This window comes from Musca autumnalis, unplaced genomic scaffold (assembly GCF_047663935.1).
Source record: "Musca autumnalis isolate F117 unplaced genomic scaffold, ASM4766393v1 scaffold_3, whole genome shotgun sequence".
In the NCBI taxonomy this organism is placed as follows: domain Eukaryota; kingdom Metazoa; phylum Arthropoda; class Insecta; order Diptera; family Muscidae; genus Musca; species Musca autumnalis.
Window position 1 is genome coordinate 59406828 of NW_027411866.1, and position 19235 is coordinate 59426062.

Sequence of the window (19235 nt, forward strand, 5' to 3'; positions counted from 1 at the left end):
ACTCAAACTTTACCTTGGCGGCTTTCCTGGATATAGAAGGTGCCTTTAACAACGTAAAACTTGAATCCATTCATCTCTCGCTTAGATCGGTCAACACCCCGGAAACCCTGATCTGCTGGATAAAGAGAATGCTGGAGAGCAGGATCATAAATTCCAGTATCGGGGAGTTGACAACAAGGAAGACAGTAACACGAGGTACTCCCCAGGGAGGTGTACTCTCACCGCTGCTGTGGCTACTTGTGATAAACAATATTTTGGCGGAATTCGACAATCAGGGCATCAAGGTTGTCGCATACGCGGATGATGTAGTTTTACTAATAACTGGCAAATTCTTGTCCACTATTTCGGAGCTTATGCAAGGAGCCTTATCAAAGCTGTCTCGTTGGGCCACCACAAATGGCCTTGGTGTAAATCCAACGAAAACAGAACTGGTATTGTTCACCAGAAAGCGTAAGCTTGGCGACTTCATACCACCAACATTGGATGGAGTGCAGTTGCATCTATCTCCTGAGGCCAAATACCTAGGTACAATCCTGGATTCTCAACTGAGATGGAAAAGGAACGTCGAGGAACGGACGAAGAGAGGTATGATCGCACTCTATTCATGTAAGAATTCGATTGGGAAAAGTTGGGGTCTAAATCCAGCTATTATACACTGGTTGTATAATACTGTGGTGGGACCCATCCTATCCTACGGATGTCTTGTCTGGTGGCATGCGCTTCGACACAAGTCGAACTCGGGCAGCATAGACAAGGTGCAAAGGGCAGCCTCGATCCTGATAACTGGAGCTTTTAGAAGTACACCACAAGCAGCTCTGAACGCGATGCTAAACCTCTTGCCCACGAGAATTAGCATCAAAGGTCAAGCAGCACGTAGTGCTCTAAGGCTACATGAATTGAATCGTTGGCGTGACAGCACCTATGGTCATGCATGCATTCTTCGAGAGCTAGGGCCAAACCTTGGCTTAAATCAGCAGGGGAAGTTCAGCGACTACTTATCACCAATCCATAGATTTGATGATTTTGAGGTCGTTATCCCTAGTAGAGATGACTGGATCCGTGGTAACCCTCCTCTGGACGGTCTGGCTTTCTATACAGACGGTTCCAAGATGGAAGAAGGTACCGGAGCTGGCGTCTACTGCGAAAAGCTTTGCCTCGAGTACTCCTATAGGTTGAACAGCGACTGTAGCGTTTTCCAAGCAGAAATCTTCGCGATCAAAATGGCCGCAGAGTTGATAAAAAGTCTGGATGCTGAAATCTTTGAACCGGTGACTATCTTCGTTGATAGTCAGCCGGCTCTTAAAGCCATCAAATCCCCCAATATCAAGTCTGAGGCCGTTCTTGAGTGTAGAACTGCTTTGGCGAACCTAACTAACGCTGTCCGACTCTGCTGGGTACCGGGTCACTGTGACATTGTGGGAAACGAGAAGGCAGATGAATTGGCAAGACACGGATCTCAATCAACAAGTCAAGCTATCACTGTTTCTATTAAACCACCCATATGTCACGTTTTTCGGAAGGTGGAGACGTTCTTTGAAGAACAGGCCAAGGAACTATGGCATAATGAACCAAGGTGCAACGTGTCAAGGGCCATTTGGCCGAATCTTTCAACAAAGAGAACAACTTCGCTTTTAAGTCTGAGTAAATCAGAAATCAGGGTATTGACGGGAGTCATTACCGGCCATTGCTACATCCGAGCTTTTATCGGCAAATGGCAGGATGATGGAGTGGACTATTGCAGGCTCTGTGAAGATGAGGAGGAAACGGAGACGATCGAGCATATTCTATGTCGTTGCCCGATGTTAACTCAAAAGCGGTATAGACTAACAGGAGTACGCTTTCCTCCAAGCTTAACCTTCTACTCAAACATGGAACCAACAATCATAAACAACATCATTAAAAATCTGATGTGGCTGGGACGGCGCGACCCATAAGCGTAACTACTTCTCTGACAGTTTTTTCCACCATCGCCAAAAAAACCACCCTCTCTGTCTTTATTACATCTTCATTATTTCTTATAATTAATTCATTTATTATTATTCTCCAAACCACACCCCCCTTTTTTCTTTATTCTTCTCTCTTTTCTCTTCTCTTTTCAGGTAATTCTGAACCTCCTTTTTCTTTATGGATGATCACAATGGACCGAAAGGTCTCCGAGTGGCGTAGTCAATATACATATATATTGACTACACATCCCCAAACCTAACCTAACCTAGCATTTGGAAGATTGTTTTTTCAAAAATCACATGATCAGAAAGGGATTCGAAAGTGACTCCCTGTAATGATTAAAAAAAGTTCAATTTAAAATACAACAACAAATGGTTAGCAATCACTAATGAATCATTGAGGCGTTTAAAATTTGACAATTTTTATGTTATTTATTGTCACATTTTGATCTTCATGAAGATTGAAAAATGCTTAATCAAAAAAGGGTCATGCAGGTGTTTGAAAAGTGATTATAATTATGTATCTTCTGATCATATTTTGAACAGATAGGTGATTAAAAACTGATTGTTTTGTTTTAATTTTGTTGTAAATAATTCTCATATACACTTTCTATAAAACTTTGATATAAATGTAACGTATAATATTAAGTGTATAGACAAACACAACACATGTTCAGGTTTTGAAAAGTGAAATGAAGAAGCAGTATACTAACCACCGCGAAACATAAAGGATAATTAAAAGACATAACAAAGCAGAAGAGACAATAAAACAAAGGAAAGAAACAAAAAAGAATAAAAAGAAAATTCTTTTAATTTATTTCGTCCAATAAAAAGACTCATAAATGACTCCCTAAAGACTCATAAACGATTATAAACATGACTCAAAAAAGACTCGAAAAAAAGTCCCAATTTAATCAACAAATCACCAATAAATAATTGAAATACGACTCGAAAAAGACTTTATATACCATCAGAAAATGGGCAAAATTGACTCGAAACTAATGCAGAGGAATACTCATTTGTGATTTGTTTAGAAGAGTCGCCTGAGGTTACGTTTTCCTCCCGACAAAGGAGTCACTTATGATCAGAAAATGAGCTCATATTCCAGCTTTTTAATCGTGCATTCGGATCAAAAAAGACTCGAATTTGATTAAAAATTTAAAAAAATGCTGGCTGGGTTTCATCAGTCTTCAAAAACTCACACATACATTCTCAACTTTTGTTTACACATACTATCACAAATGCTGTCGGCAGACTGATAGGTGAGTGAACTGCTTTACTTACGGTCACAAAATTAAAATCGGAATGTATTCCCAGTTGTTCAATACATATCAATTGTCTACTTTTACATAGGCATGTAACTAGTTACTCATTGACCCTAGCTACTTTACACCCAAAAATGGCACACAAAATAGCATATAGCCTGCTTTTGCTACTGGAAATGGGCTTTCCTGCCTATCATGTCAATTCACTAGTTACAGGTAATGCGGTGTGTAATATATTGACTATTTTATAGACTACCGATGGATAGTGTAATCGACAACGTTTCTCTCTTGTAATCTCTTTTCAACATTATTTCTCTTTTTGAAAACAGAATAGAATAAATGTGTTGTCATTTTGTATAAAATTTATTTTTTATTCTGAATTAAAAAAAAAAGTTTTTTGGTGCGTTTGATGTGCAAAAATTTATCGTTAAATAAAGATGCAACAAACATGTTATTGGGCTAAATTAAAAAAGGATGAATATTTTTAGAAGAATATTTGGTAAGTATACATAGATACTTTTTGGGACAATACATTTTTTAATTATCTCATTAAACTTTTATGCATTTTATTTCAGGTACATCTGAATTATTTGAAGCACCCTAGAGATGCACATTCCCAGGACCAAATAAACATAAGCAACATAAGTCCCAGTATCAAGAATTCACGCATAAGTTTCAATATCAAGGAATTTAAAGGTTAACATTAAATTGTCCTTTATAATATGTATGTATGTTTATCCACGTCATGTAATTAAATAAAGCGTGGTTAGCGCATATTCGACATATACAGATTAACTGTTATAATTGTGTTGTTCCAACTGGTATTCTGATTACAACTTACTAGTGATTTGGGCTATCATTTCTGATCACCGAATTGACTGGTTACTGGTAATGCACTGAGGAGACAATTGCCTTTCACATGACTATCGAATTGGGTGGTTACTGGTAATGCAGTGAGGGGACAATTGCCTTTCAAATGACTATCGAATTGGGTGGTTACTGGTAATGCAGTGAGGAGACAATAGACCCCTTCCTAGGACATCCCCATGTTAAATTCACCAGTCTATAGCATTGCGAGTAGATTGGGTGGTAACTAGGGGTGTTTACCAGTAGCCAGCAAAATTACTAGTTATTCCCTAGTTACCCGAACAACTGGGTTTACTTTCCCAAATAATAAACCAAAAATCAATCGAAACCCCTTATTAGTGGTTTCGAGTGATTTTTGGTTGACAATTTCGATCTTTTTATTTTATTGTCGTAAATACATAAAATTGCCTAATATATATGGATTTTGAAATATTGATGAAACCCATCAAAAAATTCCTATTTTTTTGAAGCTACATGAAACATTTTTGGTACATGATCTTTAGACAGCGGAATAATATGCAAATGCATATATGGTTAGGATGGTCGTAGAGAAAATCTTATTAGACAGAAACTCGTTTTATTAAAAAATAAAACTAATTAGGCCCAGAAATTCTTGAATATTTTGACATATCTGCATAAAATGAACATATGCAAAAATATATTCAAGGATTTGTGGTCTAAATATCCCACCGAAATGGCTGAAATTTGGTATTAAGTCTTCGTTAGGGGTATGAAACTTTACAACAGAAATTTGTCCGAATAGGACCACGTCTTCATATATCCCCCATAGAACAGTACCTCCCGATTTTCGGTATTTTGAAGGTTGTGGCCTCAATATCCCACTGAAATGACTGAAATTTGGCATAAAACTTTCCACCTAAAATTTGTCGGTTTAGACCTTCATATACCCCCATAGAACGATACCTCCCGATTTTGGGTATTTTGTAGGTTATGGCTCTGGTTATACATTCCTCTATTTTATTGACTTGTCTGAAGAGAATTTTAAACAGAAAATTTGTACACACACAATCATTTTTGTACCTATTATTGAAATATTTGTTGCATAAGAAAATATATACACTCCACGTCAGTAGAATAGAACACCTAAATTTTTGTTAATTTTAGCTTATTTATCCCAAAACGAATGAATATGCGTTTTTAATCTTGTGGGGATTTAAAGTCGATGATGTTCCGTATCAAACACAGAAAAAATTATGTTTGTAGCTCTTAGCGAAATGATTTTCTGATCAATTTTCCGATACTACTATGAAAAATTGCCATTTATTTTTGGTCATCAGGATAGAACTGTCACTTTATTTTCGCGAATTTTTGAGATATTAACGCCGAATGTTCTTTCAGTCGATAAAGCCAGGCTTCCTAATCTTTTTCACCAAAGAAAACCTATAAACACATATAAAATTCAAAGTCCAAAGGGTGTGTTCAATTTGAAAAATGTGCTTAAATTTCCCTCAGGGTATTAAAATAACGGTTGTTTTCGTATCAGATTATCTTCCCATAAACCTGGAGCATATTTCCAAGCCTTTGAACGGCAGACTTGTTAGCGGAAAAACCATTTTATTGAACAAAACATCAAGGTTTTTATAAGAAACTAGCTGACCCGGTTCCGCGTTGCTGGCCCGTCGTTTTGGATTTTCGTGTAAGCCTTTGTAATCTATTTACAATTTATCAGTTAAATATTGATCCCTCTAGATTTTCGAACCGCATTGTTGGCCCGTCGTTTTAGTGACCAATGCACATTATCGGTGTTGTACTGTATTCTAAAATGTGGGATTGATCGCGCTTTCCCACCTATTGGAGCCCGGGTTAAAAGCGTTTTTGTAGTCACGCTTACTAAAATTAAGGAGATGACCATTCAAGATCAAGACAGTAAAAATCATATTATTGCAAACGTTTTTTAAACAAAACGTTCAAAAATAACTTTAATTTCACGATTTCTTAAAAAATTTTGTGGGGGAGGTACCCAGGTCACTCCACTGACCACTATAAAAAGTAGTTAAAAACCTATTCTCAGACCTACAAACTCAACATACAAAATTTCATCAAATTCGGTCCAGCCGTTTCGGAGGAGTTCAAAGCCGAACACCGTGACAGGAGAATTTTATATATATATATATATATATATATATATATATATATATATATATATAGATTTTGACGTCTATCATAATTATTTTGAAAATGTTCCATCTTATCAGCATCCGAAGCACTCGATTGTATCCGTCGAGGTTGTCTGTGTCATATTCTATATTATTGTGAAGAAATATGACATAACTACGCGACTCCTATTGATATTCCGAAATGTTTCAAATATCTGTCAATTTAAATCCTTCAACGCTGTTATTTCGGTGTTCGCGGAATTATTTATAGGGTTTTTTTTTGTGAAAAATTATTAGAAAGCCGTGCTTTATCGACTGAAAGAACATTCGGCGTTAATATCTCAAAAATTCGCGAAAATAAAGTGACAGTTCTATCCTGATGACCAAAAATAAATGCCTATTTTTCATAGTAGTATCGGAAAATTGATCAAAAAATCATTTCGCGAAGAGCTACAAACATAATTTTTTCTGTGTTTGATACGGAACATCATCGACTTTAAATCCCCACAAGATTAAAAACGCAGATTCATTCCTTTTGGGATAAATAATCTAAAATTAACAAAAATTTAGGTGTCCTATTCTACTGACGTGGAGTGTATGTAATTTTGCATATGCCATATGTTTCGATTGCAATGTAATCAGAAGCCAAAGCCAGTCCCAAAATTTGACATCAATCGGACCAAAAATAGGGGTTGCATAAAATTCCGCTGTCTAATGATCATTGCTTGCGAAAGTTATGGCGGTCTCAATTCTGATTATAAGAAAAAATCGTATAAAAACGCTACTCATTATTTTGAGAAACATTTTTAATTTATGGCTTCCTACATACCATATAATTACTGAGGCCCCACTACTGAATAAGTTACTGAAATTAAGAATGAATTCAAAAGAGTTGGAAGTTTGCAACTTCTTTTGATAAAATTCAAGCTGTTTATGCATATTAAAAATATTTAAAAATATGTACGTAATCTAAACATCGCGAAGATTCAAATGAAATCAAAACTATACAAATCTGTTTAGAGGTTTGCATATTATAGCAAAAACATAAACATATTTACAATTAACTTGCATTAAGATTAATAATAAGAATATACAATTTTCGAAAGATTTGTGGTATAAATGCTAGACTCCAAGCTTAGCCTACGCCCACTCACTAAAATAACATTTTTTTATGCCTGATGATCGGACTTAAAGGCCTGCGTACATAAGCTGCCTCGCCTGGTTGCCTTGCCTTCCTACTTCATTTCTGACATAATAAACCCAGCAAAATAAATTGGAAGCAGTGTAATGTAGACTACTTCTATTACGGCATGTTTTGATGCAGTTCAAACGGAGTCATGAAAAAGGCACTCCATTCCTCACATTTTAACCGCTTTTGGATGCAATCCAAAGAATCACATCCATTTGCAGTTAAAATGCAGTACCAAGTGTCAGTTAAAATGCAGTGCCAAAGGGTTGGTTAAAATGCAGTGCTTTGGAGTGCATCTTTCAGTAGTCACGCTCTTGTAAAAATCATGAGTGAAAATGCATAATTGGATGCACTTCCAGATTACTTGTACATATAATTTAAGTGCATCTTTGGAGGCAAACATTTTGCTGGGAAAAATAAAAGAATAAAGAAGGCCGAGCAAATTTCGGACTGGTTTGCCCGCCCTTTTCTTTTTTATTCTTTTATCAGAAGCAAGCAAGGTAAGCAGGCGAGGCAGCTTATGTACGCAGGCCTTAACCCCCCGTGAAGCGTAGCATATTAGTTGAATGTATGGGCTTTGGAGGATTTTTAGTTTTTCAATGTACTTCTTAGGTCATAACAGCTCAACTCGAAAGAGAATTAATTCTAATATATTGAGCAAATTTATAAGCTTTTTGTAAGAAAACAATATTTTTCAAATATATTGTAAAGAATTTGTAGGAAAATAGCTCGGAGTTATTCTTCTATTTTATTATTATTTTTTTTTTTATTTAATTTATTAATGCTCATAGGGCCATGATCGGTTCCAAAAACCACTATACATTTACTAAATCAATTCTCGAATACATGTTAACATCTTGCGGAAGATAAGTAGGATGTTCAAATAAATTTTGTGTTGCTTTAACGTGATTTCATGGCATCTTTTGCATTGGTTCAAACGAAGTCGTTAATGATCCGACCTCTTCATTAGCATTTGAACCAATGCAAAGGAAGTCGTGAAGATCCGATCTTTTCATCAGCATTCGAACCCATCCAATGGAAGTCGTGAAAGATCCGATATTTTCATCAGCATTTGAACCTATTCCATCGATCCGATAGAGATGAATATTGTGTTTTTATTTATACACATTTTTTTAAATATATATATAAGATTAATTATTTACAATAGGCTTGATGTTTTCGGAGACTCGAAATAACAACCAACGTTGTTAGAACTTTCGTCGTAATGGTAATGTCATTGCAAAGGGTTGGTGGAAATGACATGCCAAAGCACTGGTGGAGGAAACGACATGCCAAAGCATTGGTGAAAATTATATGTAGAAGCATTGGTGTAAATGACGTGCTTTGGATCCAAAAATGAATAGCATCTTTTGGAGTCCACGCGAATATAAAATTCATCGATGAAGATGTTAAAAAAATGACATGCCAGATCACACCCTGATTGAATGACATCTTTTGCATCGAACATTTTGCTGGGATTTTGTAATACCTTCTCTGGATACAGAGATATGGCCCTTAGAATCTGGACAACCCGGTTCTGATAGGCTCATTTCTTTACATTATAGGAGACTACGGAAAAAGAAACCCTCAGGCAGCACTGAAAGCTTTAATGAATATCCAACCCCCGGATATTCTAGTACAGTATCAAACATAACGATGCGCCTTGAGGCTAAAGGAGCTAAATCTGTGGCATTGTTCAGCCTAGAACTAATAGTAGGAATGACAGACATTGCAGATAGGATAGTAATTGTTTACGTGGATACCCAGGCTGATCTAAAGGCGTTAGGACCAGAAGGGTGCATTTGAAACCCCAAAACAAACTAATTTGGAGACATTAAAAATATAATTTTCACACTAAAAGTTAATGAAAAGGAGGTCCTCCTTGAAATTGATTGCTCATTCGTAACAATAAGTTAACCGGAACGCTATAAATCTGTTCGGAAAATTCAAACTATAACAAAAGAAGATTTATAATAATGGGGTTATGTATTGTTTCTTATACAGGTCAACGTTTTTATATCCCTTTCATGATGACAATGTTCAAAGCTTAAAGATTTTCTCACGGGGAAGGGTGCCAATCGAACTTAACATCGGTTTTATTAGTTTTCATTTCAACGGGATAAGTTCAGGATTTATATGCAGGTTTTGTAGTTGAGTATTATATTAGAACAAATGTCCTCTCAAGTAATATCGTATGAAAAAGCCAACATATACGAAAAAATTGGAAACTCGTACATAACTAATCTATTTTGTGTAGTATTGAAAATTACGTCGGAGTCGTGAAAAAGGTCGACTCCAGAGTCAGAGTCGAACTAAAAATGGCTCGACTCCTTATTACCTTACCTTATTTTATGTAATTAAGAAAGAATGAATGAATGAATACCGAGAATCAAATTGTCAGAAGACGAGAAAAACTGCTTATTTGGGACACATTATGCGAATAGAAAATACAATCTCCTCCAAGCTATTATAAGAACCAAAATTGAAAGTCGCAGACCAAGAGGAAGACGAGAAATAACATGGATGAAAAACATTCAGGAATGGACAGGACACCAGGATGAAATAAGCCTTTTAAGCGCCGCAAGAAACAGAGAACTAGCTATAATTGAATGAAGTGTTTTAACTTTATAATATGTAATTAAATAACTCTGTAATAATTAAAATCGTATGATCGCTAATATCCGAATACGGATTTGCAAATAAAGAAGAAGAAAGAATGCAATTCAATGCAGAAATGGAGATTTCTGGTGTAAGTTGAGTGTGCGGACTGGATTCTGAACGATCATAATAAAAATTTTCGATTTAAATGAAAATTTTGATCGCGTTAGCCGAGCTTTGCTCCTGTCCATAGGAGAGAGTCTATATACCAAAAAATTTTGATTTTAACTAATGTGAAAACCAATGGATTTTTTCAACTTTCGGAGCCTATATCTCGTGAAGAATTGACTTCCTGTCCATGATATATATTGGCGTGATCAGCACAGCAAGTCCTACCTGTGGAAAACATTTCAGACCCATCCGAATACAGTCCAAACATTCAACCTGCTCCGTTTATAAGGCAGATGAAATAAAATGATGTATGTACGTGAGATTTCATAAAAATTTTTACTTAGAGGTAGTTTACACTGTGTATCAATGTCATATGACACGAAATAAAAACATTCCATATCTCCCCACGGAGGCAATGTGGAGACGTAATTTTATTATATATTTGTTGGGGTGGACGCACAGAATAAATGGCGTAAGGAAAATCCCCAATATTGCACATATTAGCGACTATATAATGATGGAAAATTTCATGTCATATGACATTAACATATAGTGTAAACTACCCCTTACCCTTAAACTCGAGATTTATAGGGTGTATGTAAACTTTAGTCCCCCGCTGTACACATAATATATAGGCTTCTTAAGTAGCGGGCCTTCGGCAGGGGACTTATACCTTCCTCTTACGGACAGATTCAAATGTCCTCTACGCGGACAAAATGTTGCTCAAATCCGTAAGTTTTCTTAAGTAGCCGGCCTTCGCCCGGGAATTGAAGGCTTTATCCTTAGACACATGCAAATGTCGGTCTACTATAAACACTGGACCATCAATACAACTTTTTATCACAAACTATAATATATCCGTGTCGTTTCTGTAGGTTCTTTATGGTTACGACCTCCGGGAACAAAAGAAATAAGAATTAGAAAAGTAGTATTGCTTATAATTTCCTTCACAAACGATCAGAATGTAAACATTCGTCAGGTACATACTAGTATGTATGTATATGTTTATACATACAATCTAATTTAAAATAAATGAACGAATGTCTCCGATTACAAACATATTTCCAAAAATATAAATTATTTTTTCTACACTACTACAATTTTTGGTTTTTATCAAATCTTAATTTAGTTATTTTCTCTAGACACGTGAAGTTTCTGTAAAGGTTAAATTACATTAGATTACACCGACCGATGAGCCGACAGGATTCTCCAACAAATCACGCCCATTAAGATGATGCTACGCATTGTTATCGTTACCGATATATACGTATATATATTATAGATATATACGTATGTATATCAGTGTGCATATAGATATATAAAGTATATAAATATTTATTTCTTATATACGTAGAGATTTACATTGGTACACAGTGATGTTCGCGCTGTTCCAGCGTAAATTTGTGTAAATTGATAGAAAAAAACTTCGCCGTACTTTTTCAACACGGATTTAGAATAAACTCAACAATGGTTTTGCAGATAGAATTCGTCATGTTGACTGATGCTTTGAAACTTGTTCGAGGTGCCCGCAATCTCACTCAGTAATTTTCATGATTTTCAATGTGCGTTTTAATTTTACTATTCAAGACAATTTTCACTACTAAAGTAGGGATACGCAACTCGACTTTGAATCAATCGATTATCGTTTTTTCAGTTTGAAAAGTCTAATAATCGAAGTCGACTTTTGGTTACAGAGACTACCCAGCAATAAGTTTGCATCCGTGGATGCAGTTTAATCAGTACAAGTGTACAGTACAATTGCCGTTGGAGTACATCTTTTCCTATGAATTCACTTATGGGTACTTTACACGATATGTTTTTTACATATGAGTTGTCACTTTGCATATACATTTTGTATGGGAGAAGTGACAACTCATATGTAAAAAACGTACCGTGTAAAGTACCCATTAGGGGTAGTTTACACCATAGCTTCGTTCCCGTACTTTTTAATAGTAAAACTCGTAAAAGAGAGAACTGCAAAAAATTTGTTCTCACATAAAAGTTTTTGAAATAGTTCGGGAACGGAAAAATGGAAAATACGTCATAAAAACTGGAACAAATGTCAAAGTCATCGTATCAGCCAATCAGACGCCGGCAACCATGTAGAGTAGTTTTGGCTCAACTACGCTCGGGATATTGCAGTCGCCTAAATTCTTATTGGGCGGAAATCGATCGCACCGTGCAAGACATCTGCCCAGTATGCGGCATGGGCCCGCACGACACACAACACCTTTTTAACTGCCCCGCCAAACCTACCCACCTAAAAGTCCATTTAGACTACTCTGGATTTAGCAATTATCTGGTTTTATTTGACATATGTTGTATGAAAATGACAACTTAAATCCACTGGATTTGCTAAATCCAGCATAGTCTAAATCAGGCATAACTCCAGTGGATCTATGGCTACATCCCATCGAAGCAGCCACTTTTCTTGAACTGGAGATAGACCCAGAGCCAGATTGAACAGAGGAACGAACAAATAAACATAACAAAAACACTGTTACAATAACAACAACAACCATGTTACTATTTTTTTACTCGCCCAAATTTGTCGTGTAAAAAGTTTTTAAAGAGAGCGTCATTCAGCGCCATTTTTGTTTAAAGAGAAGTGAACATTTTACAACTGTTTTGTGTACGGGAACGCTTTTTCGAGTAAAACGTGTAAAAGTCGTAAAAATTGTAAAAACTTTTTAGTTGTGGAACACAGCTTATATGTAAATGTCATATGACATGAAATTTTCCATCATTATATATGGTCTGTTCCTTTACTTTTGAAAATGGTAAAACTGGCAAAAGTAGCAAAAGTTGTAATCTACTTCCATATGAATTGTATGGTGTCTGAAGTAAAGGAACGCTTTTCGAATGCTGTTCGATAACAAACTTGCAAAGTAAAGCTAAAAACAGATACAACGTTTGATTAAAGTTTTGCGTTGGGCGTCGAGAAAAAAACAACAACAACAGGGCGACGACGATGCCAAAGTCCAGCGTTTATCTGTTTGCCGGCATATATTTCAAATGAATTTGAATTTTTCGACATCATGCCCAACAGTGTAAAAACGGCCAAAACGACACAAAACTTTACCCAAACGTTGTATCTGTTTACAGCTTAAAAGAGAGAGAATTTGGAGACAATTGTGAGAGAATATTGGAGAGTTTTGGAGACTTTTGTTTACAAGTTTTTGCAAGGAAATTTTTTCTTGTAAGAATTTGCAAGTTTGATCAGCTGATTTAAATTCGAATGTTTTGTGGCGGATTTCTTGGCAAAAACATAAACAAACGTTTGGCTATTAAAATAAATGGATATAAAAAAGCAATACATGGTTGGAATCGGGATAAAAAGCACTATCTGTGCTATTTTTTTAAAAGGTGAGGTGAGTCAGTAAAGGAATGATAAGCCGTTAAATTTAATCTTTTCCGCCAACTTCTTGTTTATCAAATCAGCTGACTTCTTGCAAGTTTTTGCAAATTGCTGTTCGATGACAATCTGTAAATTTTTTGCTTCGAGAGGGTAAAACTGGTGGAGAGAGGTTACTGAGAACTTGCTGAGTGCTTGCAAGTACTTTTTACTTACGAAGTTATCGTACACACCTATTGATAGATAGTGTAAACTACCCCTTATGAATTTTACAAGAGAGCGCGCAGCTAGGATGCACTCCATTTTGCTTCCACAGAACACAGCTAGGATGCACTCCATTTTCGATCCAAATCACGGCTTAAGATGCAGTGCTTGGGATTGAATTTATATTCATTCCTCGGATTGCATTTTTAATCAGATGCAAGCCATTGCGAAATGTCCCAAAATAAATAAAATGCATTTATTATTTGTGTAAAACAAGAACTCAAAGAACTTTATTATATTTATTGTTGCTCTGTTCCAGAACCTGCAAGAAGCTACTATTTTTTACTACGATGACACCTTTTCCTTTGTGTTATCGAAAAATATAGTAAAAATTGGTAAATTCTTGCAGTACTGGAACAGACCATATATAAACACAAATTTATTATATAAACACAAATTTATTATATTACACAAATTTAAAAAAAAATCCATTAAGTTCAATCACATTTGAGCTTACTTCCTCCATTCACAATTTAATCCAATTCGCTCCATTAAAAATTTCCGTCTCGTGAATTACCGCAAAAATGTTCGCAACTTAAGTTTTTATTTCTTTAGGCTTGTACACCAGACAGTTTGTCTTCAAATACAACTCTGATTTTCTAACACATACATACATTTGTCGGCTGTCCTCCAGCTGTCCATCATTTTTTCAAAGACAGCCTGGTTTACAAATTTGTAACATTTTTGTACAAATGTGTGAGATAATAATTGAAATGAGTTGAAAACAAAAGAACATGAACAAAAACAAAATATGTGAACGGAAAACAAAATGAAATCGATGATTTTCATTCATAATTTTACAACTGTTTTTGCAGTTGTCTGGACGCCTACGTCACACAGGCAAGTTTTGGGATTTCGACAATAAATACATGAAGTCAACTGTCCTGTCATTTGTAAACGCAGAGTTATAACAAATTCTCCGAAATGTATACACTAGATGTGTTCCTTTACTTACCTGAGGTTACCATTTTTACCATTTGTTACCATTTTTAACCTGCAAAGCGTTCCTTAACCCCGAAAAGGGGCAAAACTGGAAGCAATTTTTAAGAGAGGAGAGAGAGAGCGAAAATGGCTTTCTCTTCTACCACAGGCTACCAGGTAAAAATGGCAGAACTGATTTTTCGACTTTTGTTTGACGATTATTTCACAATGATGAAGAAAATGGACGAAAAACAGAAGAAAAAGTCGAACGCTGACAAAACTAAATTAAAAACTGTGAAATAAAAGACGAAAAATGATTTTTTATGTTTCTTTTTGACATTGTTGCCAGATATACCATTTTTCCGTTCCTTTACTTTTCTGGTAAAAATGTTCATGAGCGAGCAATTTTGACACTCTTTCTCTTTTACCACCCTTATCATTAAAAAGTTAAGCTGAAAACACATACAACGTTTGAGTAAAGTTTTGTATCGTTTTGGCCGTTTTTACTTACACTGTTGGGCAAGATGCCGAAAAATTCAAATTCATTTAAAATATATGCCAGCAAACACATCAACGCCGGACTTTGATGTCGGCGTCGCCCTATTGTTGTTTTTTGTCAACGCACAACGCAAAACTTTACTCAAACGTTGTATGTGTTTTCAGCTTAAAGGAACAAAGCTACTCTTGTTTGTCTTTTGAAGAAATGTGTAGGGATCAACCAACTGGTTTTTTCTGTAAGGATCTCTACAGCAACTGCTTATAAAATGTTCAAACGGAGTGCATTTTTCATAACTCTGTTGGACTACATCGAAAGATGTTGTGAAATCATAATTCCAATTGCACAACTTCCAAAATTTTGCTAGACAAATCTTGAAATCAAAGCAAATTTATATAAGGTACACAGCAAAAAGTTTGCATCTGCGGGTGCAGTTGAATCACTACAACTGTACAGTACATTTCCCGTTGGAGTACATATTTTCCTATGAATTCACTTATGAATTTTACAAGAGAGTGCGCAGCTAGGATGCACTACCTTTGATGTAGTGTTTTGGATTGAATTTATATGCACTCTTCTACCTCTTCCTCTTTTTCCTTCTATTTTACTTTTTATAATAGTTTGCAGAAACTTATATTTGTCATTTCTCATGAGAGATTTGGAATGTTGCAACAGTTGTCTTTCTAATCCCATTCTTCTTAGAACGTCCTGGTTTGATACATGGTCGGTCCAGGGTATCTTTAAAAGTCCTTCGGTAGACTCATATTTCGAAGGATTCAAGCTTTTTCTCATCGGTAATTTTGATGGTCCACGTCTCAACTGCGTAGAGTAGTACAGACCAGATATAGCATTTCACAAATCTGGCTTTTGTTGAAAGGCTTCTGTCGTGGTTTGTTAATACTTTTTTATTATTGGAAAAAGCATCTCTGGCCATCTCTATACGTCGTTTAATTTCGTTTGACGAATCCCATTTTGCGTTTAATAATACCCCAAGATATGTAAAATTTGTGACTCGTTCAATCAATCTAAAGATGCAGTAAAAATGCAAGCCATTGCGAAACACCCCAGAATAAACACAATTCATTTTTTATTTGTTTTAAACAATAATATTAAAATCTTTATTACATTAGCACAAATTATAAAAATTCGTCATTAAATTAAATCACAACTGAGTCGACTTCCTCCTACTCTGCATTTTATACAACCCCAACTGAATTTGCTTCATCATGCAAAAGGTTTTTATGTTGCATTCCCAGCACTCCGTTAAGAATTTCCGTATCTTGAATTACCGCAAAAATGTTCGAGTTTAGCTTGTACTTCCTTATTTTATAACAAATTCTTAGAAATTTGAACAGTCATTTTTTGTTGGATCAACCAACTGTTTTCTTTTTTTCTAGGGATCTCTAAAGCAACTGCTTATAAACTGTATCGATCGGAGTGAATTTTTCATAACTCTGTTGGAATACATTGAAAGATGTAAAATCATAACTCCAATTGCACAATTTCCAATTTTTTTGCTGGGTATATGCATGAATTACAACAACTAATGCCTTGTTCAGACTGACGGTGTTTCTCTCTCTATTCATTGTTGGACCCCAAATTACGATGTAATTACTTAATTTCCCATACAAAATATTGAGAACGAACAACGATTTGTGTACATTGTTCAATTTAAATCACTCTCAGAACGACGATAAAATATGTCCCATCTCTAACAAATGAGAGAATTTATCGAAATAAATTAATTATGACAGGAAAAATACAAAATTTAAAAATTTATTAAAAACCCAAGCATTTTTAGAAAAACTGCAAAATATGAATGAAAAGTAAACGGTTTAACGACTAGTATACATTCAAATCATAGCAAATTTTGTCTTCTCTTTCATTGCATTTACATTTCATGTCCATCGTTTCAAATTCGCGTACAAATTTAGAAACAAAAATCAAATGCCTGCCGGAAAGTCTGTATATCAAAAAGTTATTTTGGCAGGCCTCTCTCTCGTTAATTTTTAAAATAGAAAAATTTGAAAATATACTGAAAACACCAAAGTTGTGAGAAAAAATAGAAAACATGAATGAAACTAATATAATTTAATATTAAATAGATATCTGAAAGAAGGACAAATATTTTTTCAGTTCATATCAATTAACTTTACTCGTCTTTTGGCTGAAACTTTCTTTAAAGTCAGTAAACAAAAACTATGAAAATATGAATCATGTTGCTATGAATGATGTACCATGTCGTATGAACGGGTTAATTCGTGTACGTAATTATGAGAACGAACGACGTTATTCAAATGCTGGTATGAACATGGCATAACAAATTTACAAAAACAACATTGAATTGAATAATAGGGTCGTTCCAAATTCTTTTCAGGAAAAACATAAATACATTTTGAAAATCCTCTACAATAGAACCACATTTTAATGTAAATCATGGTACAAATACACAGGTAGCCGCATCGGCAATAGAGCTGGCAAACCATCGATGGAAATATCGATATTATCGATACTTAATTTTTTACGCCAATATCGACGAATAGTTTTTTATATCGATACTATCGGCCATTTTGACTTCACTAAAGAAAAGCCATAGAAGCAATAGCCAGAAATTTTTACACCCTCAGCCTGTGGGCTGACGAGAGCATATACACTTTGATACAACAAAAATGTGCCTCATCGAAATAAAGGTTTTAGACCTCAAGTATTTTTGGACGAAATTCGTTTCAGACTATTTGGAGTCGATTTAGCACTTAGAGTCCGTCCGTCTGTCTGTCAGACTGTCTGGCTGGTGATCACGATAACTCTCGAATGGATCGAGCGATTCGAACCAAATTTTGCTTTTCGTAATATTTTGCCCAAATATTTTGCAAGTTCGAATATGAGCCATATCGGTCCAATTCTTCGAGTACCTACCCCACAAAAGTTTAAATTTTTTCTCTAAAATGGTGTACACGATAACTATCGAAGAGATCAATCGATTTGTTCAAACTTTGCACATCGTATTATTCCTTCCATATATAGATCGGCTTCGAATATGGATTATCACGGCTTACTCCTTCGGGTAGCTCCCACAGAAAATTCGGAACATGTGTCTTTTAAATCACCGCTATCGTAGTTTTTCGTAATTTCTTGCACCGATCCGACGAAAAAACCCCAATTTTTTGCGCCAAGTGTTCATGTAATATCAAATGTTAGTTGATAGAATAAATGCCCAAGGATGCCTTTATCTCACGGTACATAACATGGCGATCTTGCACTATCCGTTCACGCCCGGCTTAATTTTTTCTGGCACAACGACCGTTTTTGGACGACCATCAGGAACTTTGTTTTTTTTTATTTTTGCAAATGTCGGCCACGATTGAATCCATTAAACCAGTTTTTCATAGTGCTGTAGGATGTTCCTTTATTGACATACAAAGATTGAATTTGATCGATGCACTCTTGCCGCGATTATCCACGTCGAAAGTTGTGAAAAATTATCGGACAAAAATGTTCACAAGTAAATTCCATTTTTTTGCAAAGTAATTTTTTCAAACCACTGTAAACAACACAACACATGGTCGTATGTCAAACTGTCCTGAGCACGCTAAAACTAAAAATTGTCACACTTTCCAAAAAAAAAAATCAAATGACTGGCGACACTGCGTGTTGCTTAGGCCGCAAACTTTTCTAATTCGCCTCGTATTTCACTGACATGCGAAATGTAAACAAAACACATTTGTCGGCAATTTTGGATTCTTAATAAATAGGAGTAGGAAATCTACGATAGTATCGATTTTATCGATATTTTGAAACGGAAATATCGAAAAAATCGAATAGGGCCGATATCGATAGTTTGCCAGCTCTAATCGGCAATTGTTGGTAACATAAGGTGTCAAAATTTGACATCAATTCAATGCAGTTGACACATTGTGTTACCATCAGCTGGCATGATAATGCTACCTGTATTATTGTACCATGATGTAAATATAAAGCATTCAGAACTGTCGTAGGGCATTTTTATTACACGTTTAGGATGAAAAACAGTATTTTATGGCATGCTA

The 19235-nt window shown here is 35.5% G+C and overlaps 1 protein-coding gene across 8 annotated transcripts in view; it reads right to left on the minus strand.

The window, feature by feature from the left end:
• The window catches only part of Socs16D (Suppressor of Cytokine Signaling at 16D), a 174632-nt gene extending 162835 nt beyond the window's left edge, over positions 1-11797 (minus strand). For 5 of the 8 annotated variants that reach the window (XR_012411933.1, XM_073979020.1, XM_073979019.1 and 2 more), the window contains exon 1: positions 11516-11797. The gene's annotated coding sequence lies outside the window, so the exon portion shown is untranslated. The remainder of the gene's footprint in view (positions 1-11515) is intronic. The other 3 variants (XR_012411934.1, XM_073979021.1, XM_073979018.1) reach the window with 1 other exon arrangement.
• Between the last annotated feature and the right edge of the window lie 7438 nt (positions 11798-19235).